Raw genomic sequence first — 11,902 nt, forward strand, 5'->3', positions numbered from 1 at the left:
AGGGGCTGGAGGAGGTTACAGAGATAGGGAGGGTGTAGGGCTGGAGGAGGTTACAGAGAAAGTTGAGGGTTTCGGCTCTGGAGGGATGGTTACAGACATAGGATTGTTGAAAAGGGCTGGAGGAGGTTACAGAGATAGGGAGGGTGTAGGAGCTGGAGTAGGTTACAGAGAAAGGGAGATGTGAAAGGGGATGGAGGAGGTTTACAGAGATTGGGAAGGGACCTCATTATTCTCTAAGCTAACCTAAAGGAGGGGACAGTATTGAGGAAGCTTTACTTTGTATCTAACCCGTGCTGTACCTGTCCTGGGAGTGTTTGATGGGGACAGTGTAGAGGGAGGTTTACTCTGTATCTAACCCCGTGCTGTACCTGTCCTGGGAGTGTTTGATGGGGACTGTGTAGAGGGAGATTTACTCATATCTAACCCCGTGCGTACCTGTCCTGGGAGTGTTTGATGGGGACGGTGTAGAGGTAGTTTTACTCTGTAACTAACCCAGTTTCTGACTGTGGGAATGGAGCGTTGATTGCACCCAGCTCTCGATGTAGGTCAGTGCGTAGATGAGTATCTGCAGCACTGCAGGCTCTATACCTCGCACCCACACAGCGACCACAGTCGGGCTTCTCGGCCTAGTCTGGAAAATTTCAAGGCACCCCGTCGTGACCTGACCCCATTGATGCTCGACACGTGATCCCCGAGGAGGCTGCCAGGGGGAGTAATACTTGCTGAGACGCCTGTCAGCCTCCGAGAATTCGAGCCTCGAACTTCCTGTGGCTTTCATTGCATGAGAAGGCAATAACCCCAGAGAGTTGCTCCGCGCTTCTCACTTGCAGGACAAGGGAGGTTTAGCATCTCTCCCAACGCCTACCTGAGTCGACACCCACTTCACGACCAAGGCTGGCCCATTTACAGCAAGCCTGGGGTCTGGGCCGAACCTGTCACTTTATATACAGAATAACAGCTACCCCCGGAGTGAGTTACAGGCTGGAATCTAATCGAGGGGTTCAGCGGGGTTTATATATAGAATAACATATACCCGGGTGTGAGTTACAGACTGGAATTTAACGAGGGTTTCGGGGTGGTTAATATATAGAATAACAGATACCCGAGAGTGAGTTACAGACTGGAATCTAATCGAGGGGTTCGGGGGGTTTTGTATATAGAATAACAGATACCGGGAGTGAGTTACAGACAGGAATCTAATCGCGTGGTTCGGGGGTGGTTTATATATAGAATAACAGATACCCGGAGTGAGTTACAGACTGGAATCTAATCGAGGGCTCGGGGTGGTTTATATATAGAATAACAGATACCCAGGGTGAGTTACAGACTGCAATCTAATCGAGGGGTTCGGGGTGGTTTATATAGAGAATAACAGATACCCGGGAAGTGAGTTACAGACTGGAATCTAATCGAGGTGTTCGGGGTGGTTTATATAGAGAATAACAGTTACCCGGAGTGAGTTACAGACTGGAATCTAATCGAGGTGGTCCGGTGGTTTATATATAGAATGGCAGATACCCGGGAGTGAGTTACAGACTGCAATCTAATCGAGGGGTTCGGGGTGGTTTATATGTAGAATAACAGATACCCGGGTGTGAGTTACAGACTGGAAACTAATCAGGGAGTACGGGGTGGTTTAGAAAATAGAATAACATACCCGGAAGTGAGTTACTGACTGGAATCTAATCGAGGGATTTGTGGTGGTTGAGATAGAATAACAGATACCCAGGAGAGAGTTACAGACTGGAATCTAATCGAGGTGGTCTGGGTGGTTTATGTATAGAATAACAGATACCCGGGATTGAGTTACAGACTGGAATCTAATCGAGAGGTTCGGGGTGGTTTATATATAGAATAACAGATACCCGGGAGTGAGTTAAAGACTGAATCTAATCGAGGGTTCGGGGTGGTTTATATATAGAATAACAGATACCCGGGATTGAGTAAAGACTGGAATCTAATCGAGGGGTTCAGGGTGGTTTATATATAGAATAACAGATACCTGGGGTGAGTTAAAGACTGGAATCTAATCGAGGGGGTCTGGGTGGTTTATATATAGAATAACAGATACCCGGGGTGAGTTACAGACCGGAATCTAATCGAGGTGGTCTGGTGGTTTATATATAGAAAAACAGATACCCGGGAGTGAGTTACAGACTGGAATATAATCGAGGGGTGCGAGGTGGATTATATATAGAATAACAGATACCCGGAGTGAGTTACAGACTGGAATCTAATCGAGGGGTTTGTGGGATTTATATATAGAAAAACAGATACCCGGGAGTGAGTTACAGACTGGAATCTAATCGAGGGGTTCGGGGTGGTTTATATATAGAATAACAGATACCCGGGAGTGAGTTACAGACTGGAATCTAATCGAGGGTTTCGGGGGGGGTTTATATAGAGAGTAACAGATACCCGGGTGTGAGTTACAGATTGGAATCTAATCGAGGGGTTCGGGGTGGTTTATATATTGAATAACAGATACCCGGGTGTGAGTTACAGACTGGAATCTTATCGAGGGGTTCGGGGGTGGTTTATATATAGAATAACAGATACCGGGAGTGAGTTACAGACTGGAATCTAATCGAGGGGTTCGGGGTGGTTTATATATTGAATAACAGATACCCGGGTGTGAGTTACAGACTGGAATCTTATCGAGGGGTTCGGGGGTGGTTTATATATAGAATAACAGATACCCGGGTGTGAGTTACAGACTGGAATCTTATCGAGGGGTTCGGGGGTGGTTTATATATAGAATAACAGATACCCGGGAGTGAGTTACAGACTGGAATCTTATCGAGGGGTTCGGGGGTGGTTTATATATAGAATAACAGATACCCGGGAGTGACTTACAGACTGGAATCTAATCGAGGGGTTCGGGGTGGTTTATATATAGAATAACAGATACCCGGGAGTGAGTTACAGGCTGGAATCTAATCGAGGTGTTCGGGGTGGTTTATATATAGAATAACAGATACCCGGGAGTGAGTTACAGACTGGAATCTAATCGAGGGGTTCAAGGTGGTTTATATATAGAATAACAGATACCCGGGATTGAGTTACAGACTGGAATCTAATCGAGGGGTTCTGGGTGGTTTATATATAGAATAACAGATACCCGGGAGTGAGTTACAGACTGGACTCTAATCGAGGGGTTCGGGTGGTTTATATATAGAATAACAGATACCCGGGAGTGAGTTACAGACTGGAATCTAATCGAGGTGGTCTGGGTGGTTTATATATAGAATAACAGATACCCGGGAGTGAGTTACAGACTGGACTCTAATCGAGGGGTTCGGGTGGTTTATATATAGAATAACAGATACCCGGGATTGAGTTACAGACTGGAATCTAATCGAGGGGTTCGGGGTGGTTTATATATAGAATAACAGATACCCGGGAGTGAGTTACAGACTGGAATCTAATCGAGGGGTTCGGGGTGGTTTATATATAGAATAACAGATACCTGGGAGTGAGTTACAGACTGGAATCTAATCTAGGGGCTCAGGGTGGTTTATATATAGAATAACAGGTACCCGGGTGTGAGTTACAGACTGGAATCTAATCGAGGTGTTCGGGGGGTGGTTTATATAGAGAATAACAGATACCTGGGAGTGAGTTACAGACTGGAAACTAATCGAGGGGCTCCGGGTGGTTTATATAGAGAATAACAGATACCCGGGAGTGAGTTACAGACTGGAATCTAATCGAGGGGTTCAGGGTGGTTTATATATAGAATAACAGATACCTGGGGGTGAGTTACAGATCGGAATCTAATTGAGGTGGTCTGGGTGGTTTATATATAGAATAACAGGTACCCGGGTGTGAGTTACAGACTGGAATCTAATCGAGGTGTTCGGGGTGGTTTATATAGAGAATAACAGATACCTGGGAGTGAGTTACAGACTGGACTCTAATCGAGGGGCTCGGGATGGTTATATATAGAATAACAGATACCCGGGAGTGAGTTACAGACTGGAATCTAATCGAGGGGTTCGGGGTGGAGGTTTATATATAGAATAACAGTTACCCGGGTGTGAGTTACAGGCTGGAATCTAATCGAAAGTGAATGGCTTACGGCCTGTGCTCGCCTCCCCATCGCTATTTACCTGTTTACATTGTGTCGTTGAGCCTGGTTTATTCGTCACGGAGCTACTCCTCTGAGTTGAGCGAGGCGGGGAATATACCGGCGTCCACCTCCATCTCTTCGGCTCCAGTGACCCCTTAATCTTAGCCAAGTTCCGCCTGAGTCCCCCTCCTGCCTCCTGACCTCGGCCCACCAGGGAACTGTCCCCGAGATGGACACCAGTACAACGGGGGATAAGAGTACTGGACCCAACTGGTCTTGTGTCCCCCCCTAACCTGGGCACCAGTACAACGGGGGATAAGAGTACTGGACCCAACTGGTCTTGTTCCCCCCTAACCTGGGCACCAGTACAACGGGGGATAAGAGTACTGGACCCAACTGGTCTTGTTCCCCCCTAACCTGGACACCAGTACAACAGGGGATAAGAGTACTGGACCCAACTGGTCTTGTGTCCCCCTAACCCGGACACAGGTACAACGGGGGATAAGAGTACTGGACCCAACTGGTCTTGTGTTCCCCTAACCTGGACACCAGTACAACGGGGAATAAAGTACTGACCCAACTGGTCTTGTTCCCCCCTAACCTGGACACCAGTACAATGGGGGAATAAGAGTACTGGTTCCAACTGATCTTATTCCCCTCTAACCTGGACACCAGTACACAGGGATAAAGAGTACTGGACCCAACTGGTCTTGATCTCCACCCTAACCTGGACACCAGTACAACGGGGGATAAGAGTACTGGACCCAACTGGTCTTGATCCCCACCCTAACCTGGACACCAGTACAATGGGGATAAGAGTACTGGACCCAACTGGTCTGATCCCCACCCTAACCTGGACACCAGTACAACGGGGGATAAGAGTACTGGACCCAACTGGTCTTGTTCCCCCCTAACCTGGGCACCAGTACAACGGGGGATAAGAGTACTGGACCCAAATGGTCTTGTTCCCCCCTAACCTGGGCACCAGTACAACGGGGATAAGAGTACTGGACCCCAACTGGTCTTGTGTCCCCCTAACCCGGACAGAGGTACAACGGGGATAAGAGTACTGGACCCAACTGGTCTTGATCCCCACCCTAACCTGGACACCAGTACAACGGGGCATAGGTGTACTGGACCCAACTGGTCTCGTACACCTTGAAATGAGACACCAGTCACAACTGGGGAATCAGGGTACTGGTCCAACCTCTTTGTTTGACCTTCTGGACCTGCTTCACCATCCAATCAGATTTAACGTTGCCAAGTGTGGCGAGGTCGCTCAGGATCTCCCGAAAGGATTGGAGGTGGGATTGGGCGGGCGGGCGGAGGTTGAGGATCGACGCCAAGGGGTGGGAGGTGGTTCAGTTCGGCAGGGAGGACGTGGAGGGAAGGTATAGGGGTAGAGGGAGGCCCGGGGTCCGAGGGACCTCGGTGTACACGTACAGGGGTCCCTGAAGGTGGCAGGGCAGATCGGGAGGGCGGTTAATAAAGCCTACGGTATCTTAGACCTTTGTCAACAGGAGCACAAGAGTAAGGAGGTCATGTTGAAATTGTAGAAGACACGAGTTAGGCCCCATCTGGGGTACTGGGTTCAGTTCTGGGTACCACGCTGGAGGAAAGACATGGAGGCGTTGGAGAGGGTGCACGGGGAGTGGTTGGCGGGGGTGGGTTGGTGCGGGGGGATTCACAGGACTGATTCCCTAGATGAAGAACTGGAGCACGGAGGACAGATTGGAGAGAGGTTGGGTCTCGTCACCTCGGAGTAGCGAGGGTTCAGAGGAGACCCGATCGAGGCATTCAAGAGCCCCCACCCTGAGGGGTGCGGACAGGGTAAATAGGCCACAAGACCGTAAGACATAGGAGCGGAAATCAGGCCAATCGGCCCATCGGGTCCGCTCCCCCCCATTCAATCACGGCTGATAAGTCTCTCAACCCCATTCTGCCGCCTCCTCCCCGTAACCTTTGATCCCCCTTACCCATCGAGAACCCGTCTATCTCGCTCTTAAATACTCTCAATGACCCGGTCTCCACCACCGTCTGTGACAATGAATCCCACAGATTCACCTCTGTCCGGCTAAAGAGGTTTCTCCTCATCTCTGTTCTAAAAGGTCTTCCCTTTACTCTGAGGCTGTGCCCTCGGGTCCTAGTCTTTCCTACTAATGGAAACATCTTCCCCCACGTCCCGCTCTATCCAGGCCTTTCAGTATTCTGTAAGTTTCAATCAGATCCCCCCTCATCCTTCTAAACTCCATCGAGTATAGACCCAGAGTCCTCAAACGTTCCTCATATGTCAGGACGAGAGGGACTGAGGGCAACCCTTGACATGGGGGGGTGGAGGTTGCATTCTCTGAGGCACCCCAAAGGGAATCGGGGTAGCTACCGGTGAGGGGGAAGGTGTCTGGAGAAGGGGTGGGTGGGGTTGTGGGGGGGTGGGGGGTGGGGTGGGAGAGAAGAATCAGGCAATGGGGGACGATTCCAAATCTTCGCCAGCCCCTCGGAGTGAAGAGATTCCCTCCCCCCCACCAACAACACACCCCCCACACCCCCAATCCCCCCCCAACCCGCCAACCTCCATAGCGACAATCCTCTGCACCACGCCAGCAGCTTTCGAATGCTCCCCCTACGTGGTGAATATATTCCCCCCCCGCCCCCCCCCTCGTTGGGGAGGTGGGGGGTGGTGGTGGTGGGGGCAAGACTCCAGCTGAGGCCTCGCCGAGCGCCCTGTATAGCTGCAGTCCCACGCCTTGGCTCTTGTCACTCGAGGGCCTCTGGCGAGAAGTGCCGTTCGCCTTCTCGAACGCTGGTGACGCCTGCCCGCTGGCCCTCAGTGACTCGCTGGGTACCGAGCCTCCTGTTCCTGTGTAACAGGCTCGAGAGGGGCTGAATGGAACTCCTCCTGTTCCTATATAACAGACTCTAGAGGGGCTGAATGGGCCTCCCCCTGTTCCTGTGTAACAGGGTCGAGAGGGGCTGAATGGGATCCTCCAGTTCATTTTTAACAGGCTCCAGAGGGGCTGAATGGCCCTCCTCCTGTTGCTGTGTAACAAGCTCGAGAGGGGCTGAATGGGAACCTTCTGTTCCTGTGTAACAGGCTGAAGATGGGCTGAATGGCCTCCTCCTGTTCCTGATAACAGGGTCGAGAGGGGCTGAATGGCCTCCTCCTGTTCCTGTGTAACAGGCTCGAGAGGGGCTGAATGGCCTCCTCCTGTTCCTGCGTAACAGGCTCGAGAGGGGCTGAATGGACTCCTCCTGTTCCTGCGTAACAGGGCTCGAGAGGGGCCGAATGGGGCCTCCTCCTGGCCACACAAGGAATAGCCGGTGGGGTTGAACGAGGGGGGAAAATCTCTCAGCGCTACTGTCCTTTTGACCGGTGAATGTTATTGACCCCTGACCTTTTCTGCTCCCTGACCCCTCGCCCCTCGACTGCAGTTGTCCAGTTCCAACTCCTACGCTCCACTGGGAGGGAGGTGTGACCAGGAGAACGATTACTATGAAGGCCACCTTCATATCTGCTGCTCAAAGTGTCCACCAGGTAGGAACCACATCGGGGGGTCAACTGCGGGGGAGGCCAGGGTCTAACCGCGCGCTGTACCTGTCCTGGGAGCGTTTGATGTGGACGGTGTAGAGGGAGATTTACTCTGTATCTAACCCCGTGCTGTACCTGTCCTGGGAGTGTTTGATGGGGATGGTGTAGAGGGAGATTTACTCTGTATCTAACCCCGTGCTGTACCTGTCCTGGGAGTGTTTGATGGGGACAGTGTAGAGGGAGGTTTACTCTGTATCTAACCCCGTGCTGTACCTGTCCTGGGAGTGTTTGATGGGGACAGTGTAGAGGGAGATTTACTCTGTATCTAACCCCGTGCTGTACCTGTCCTGGGAGTGTTTGATGGGGACAGTGTAGAGGGAGATTTATTCTTTATCTAACCCCGAGCTGTACCTGTCCTGGGAGTGTTTGATGGGGACAGTGTAGAGGGAGGTTTACTCTGTATCTAACCCCGTGCTGTACCTGTCCTGGGAGTGTTTGATGGGGACGGTGTAGAGGGATATTTACTCTGTATCTAACGCTGTGCTGTACCTGTCCTGGGAGTGTTTGATGGGGACAGTGTAGAGGGAGATTTACTCTGTATCTAACCCCGTGCTGTACCTGTCCTGGGAGTGTTTGATGGGGACGGTGTAGAGGGAGATTTACTCTGTATCTAACCCCGTACTGTACCTGTCCAGGGAGTGTTTGATTGGGAAGGTGTAGAGGAAGATTTACTCTGTATCTAACCCCGTGCTGTACCTGTCCTGGGAGTGTTTGATGGGGACAGTGTAGAGGGAGATTTATTCTTTATCTAACCCCGAGCTGTACCTGTCCTGGGAGTGTTTGATGGGGACAGTGTAGAGGTAGCTTTACTCTGTATCTAACCCCGTGCTGTACCTGTCCTGGGAGTGTTTGATGGGGACGGTGTAGAGGGAGCTTTACTCTGTATCTAACCCCGTGCTGTACCTGTCCTGGGAGTGTTTGATGGGGATGTGTGGGTACAGTCAGTGATATGAGAGTGTGCCCTCTGTGAGAGTTGTGTTTTCTCTGTTTATCGATGAGTGTCTCCAGGCTGGTGCGCTTCTGTCACTGATGGCCGGTTTGTGTGTTCTCTCTCCGCAGGTCAATATGCATTACAGCGATGTACCAGACAGTCCGATACTCTGTGTGCCGTCTGCCGAGAGGGGGAGTTCACCGAGTTCTGGAATTATGTCCGCGAGTGTCAAATTTGCCCCTCCTGTGATCACCGTATGTATTGCCCTTAGAGGGGGTAAGGGTATGTGAGGGACAGAGGCCGGGTAATGGAATCGAGATCGGGGTCTGGAGTGTGTCAAGTCTTGAGCGGAACAGGATCGAGAGGGGCTGAATGGCCTCCTGCTGTTCCTGTGTAACAGGCTCGAGAGGGGCTGAATGGCCTCCTGCTGTTGAACGGCTGGGAACGCAGGGCGATGGTGGGCGGGAAGATGAAAAGTTATACGCCTTTGAGAGTTTCTGGTTTCGGGGGGAGGGTTGGCAGCAGCGAGCGGGGAGTCTCGGCCTCGGACTAATCCCTCGGTCTCCGAATTACTCCGCTGCAGGGAGGGGGCTGGTAGTGAGGCAGAACTGCACGAGTCAACACAAAACCGAGTGTGAGTGTGCCCAGGGACATCACTGCGTCGAAGGGCAGCGCTGCTCGGAGTGTGAGCGGCACACAGAATGTCCTCCGGGGCAAGAAGAGGCACAACAAGGTGAGACACGTTTTGCACATAGCACACCCCGAAACCCCTCCCTCTGATTCCAGGGTATCTCACTCCCGGGGTATCTGTTATTCTATATATAAACCACCCCGAACCCCTCGATTAGATTCCAGTCTGTAACTCACTCCCGAGGATCTGTTATTCTGTATATAAACCACCCCGAACCCCTCGATTAGATTCCAGTCTGTAACTCACTCCCGGGTATCTGTTATTCTATATATAAACCGCCCCGAACCCCTCGATTAGATTCCAGTCTGTAACTCCCTCCCGGGTATCTGTTATTCTATATATAAACCCCCCGAACCCCTCGATTAGATTCCAGTCTGTAACTCACTCCCGGGTATCTGTTATTCTATATATAAACCACCCCCGAACCCCTCGATAAGATTCCAGTCTGTAACTCACTCCCGGGTATCTGTTATTCTATATATAAACCACCCCCCGAACCCCTCGATAAGATTCCAGCCTGTAACTCACTTCCGGGTATCTGTTATTCTATATATAAACCCCCTGAACCCCTCGATTAGATTCCAGTCTGTAACTCACTCCCGGGTATCTGTTATTCTGTATATAAACCACCCTGAACCCCTCGATTAGATTCCAGTCTGTAACTCACTCCAGGTAGTATATGAATGAACCAATGTTTTCTGACCTTTCAGGCTCTAACCTCGTCGACACTACTTGCCGGGAATGCCCTCCCGGAACATTTCGGAACAACATTTCCCTGGATAAATGTCAAAAACACACAAAGTAAGCTGGATTTTCTGGGCAATTTGATTCGTGGACACTGAGGCTCTCCCTCAGTACTGACCCTGTGACAGTGCGGCACTCCCTCAGTACTGACACTCCGACAGTGCGGCTCTCCCTCAGCACTGACCCTCCGACAGTGCGGCTCTCCCTCAGTACTGACCCTCTGACATTGCAGCACTCCCTCAGCACTGACCCTCCGACAGTGCGGCTCTCCCTCAATACTGACCCTCCGACAGTGCAGCATTACCTCAGTACTGACCCTCCGACAGTGCGGCTCTCCCTCAGTACTGACCCTCCGAGATTGCGGCTCTCCCTCAGCACTGACCTTCCGAAAGTGCGGCACTCCCTCAGTACTGACCCTCCGACAGTGCGGCTCTCCCTCAGCACTGACCCTCTGACAGTGCGGCACTCCCTCAGCACTGACCCTCTGACAGTGCGGCACTCCCTCAGCACTGACCCTCCGACAGTGCGGCACTCCCTCAGTACTGACCCACCGACAGTGCGGCTCTCCCTCATTACTGACCCTCCGACATTGCGGCTCTCCCTCAGTACTGACCATCCCACAGTGCGGCTCTCCCTCAGCACTGACCCTCCGACAGTGAGGCTCTCCCTCAGCACTGACCCTCCGACAGTGCGGCTCTCCCTCAGTACTGACCCTCTGACAGTGCGGCTCTCCCTCAGTACTGACCCTCCGACATCGCTGCACTCCCTCAGTACTGACCCTCCGACAGTGCGGCTCTCCCTCAGTACTGACCCTCCGACAGTGCGGCTCTCCCTCAGTACTGACCCTCCGACAGTGCGGCTCTCCCTCAGCACTGACCCTCCGACAGTGCGGCTCTCCCTCAGCACTGACCCTCTGACAGTGCGGCTCTCCCTCAGTACTGACCCTCCGACAGTGCGGCTCTCCCTCAGCACTGACCCTCCGACAGTGCGGCACTCCCTCAGCACTGACCCTCCGACAGTGCGGCTCTCCCTCAGCGCTGACCCTCTGACAGTGCGGTGATCCCTCAGTACTGACCCTCCGACAGTGCAGCACTCCCTCAGCACTGACCCTCTGACAGTGCGGCACTCCCTCAGTACTGACCCTCCGACAGTGCGGCTCTCCCTCAGCACTGACCCTCTGACAGTGCGGCACTCCCTCAGTACTGACCCTCCGACAGTGCGGCTCTCCCTCAGCACTGACCCTCTGACAGTGCGGCACTCCCTCAGTACTGACCCTCTGACAGTGCGGCACTCCCTCAGCACTGACCCTCCGACAGTGCGGCTCTCCCTCAGTACTGACCCTCCGACAGTGCGGCACTCCCTCAGTACTGACCCTCCGACAGTGCGGCTCTCCCTCAGTACTGACCCTCCGACAGTGCGGCACTCCCTCAGTACTGACCCTCCGACAGTGCGGCTCTCCCTCAGTACTGACCCTCCGACAGTGCGGCACTCCCTCAGTACTGACCCTCCGACAGTGCGGCACTCCCTCAGTACTGACCCTCCGACAGTGCGGCACTCCCTCAGTACTGACCCTCCGACAGTGCGGCACTCCCTCAGTACTGACCCTCCGACAGTGCGGCACTCCCTCAGTACTGACCCTCTGACAGTGCGGCACTCCCTCAGTACTGACCCTCCGACAGTGCGGCTCTCCCTCAGTACTGACCCTCCGACAGTGCGGCTCTCCCTCAGTACTGACCCTCCGACAGTGCGGCTCTCCCTCAGCACTGACCCTCCGACAGTGCGGCACTCCCTCAGTACTGACCCTCCGACAGTGCGGCTCTCCCTCAGTACTGACCCTCTGACAGTGCGGCTCTCCCTCAGCACTGACCCTCCGACAGT

The 11,902-nt window shown here is 52.8% G+C and overlaps 1 long non-coding RNA gene across 1 annotated transcript; it reads left to right on the forward strand.

Annotated features, from left to right (window-relative positions):
* Nucleotides 1–7,501: 7,501 nt before the first annotated feature.
* Nucleotides 7,502–10,085, forward strand: LOC121275126. The gene is made up of 4 exons (XR_005942360.1): nucleotides 7,502–7,604; nucleotides 8,718–8,843; nucleotides 9,173–9,322; nucleotides 9,991–10,085. It is a non-coding gene; the product is annotated as an uncharacterized LOC121275126 (long non-coding RNA).
* The last annotated feature ends 1,817 nt before the right edge of the window (nucleotides 10,086–11,902 follow it).

The sequence above is a fragment of the Carcharodon carcharias genome, unplaced genomic scaffold, assembly GCF_017639515.1.
Source record: "Carcharodon carcharias isolate sCarCar2 unplaced genomic scaffold, sCarCar2.pri scaffold_1030_ctg1, whole genome shotgun sequence".
Classification (NCBI taxonomy): domain Eukaryota; kingdom Metazoa; phylum Chordata; class Chondrichthyes; order Lamniformes; family Lamnidae; genus Carcharodon; species Carcharodon carcharias.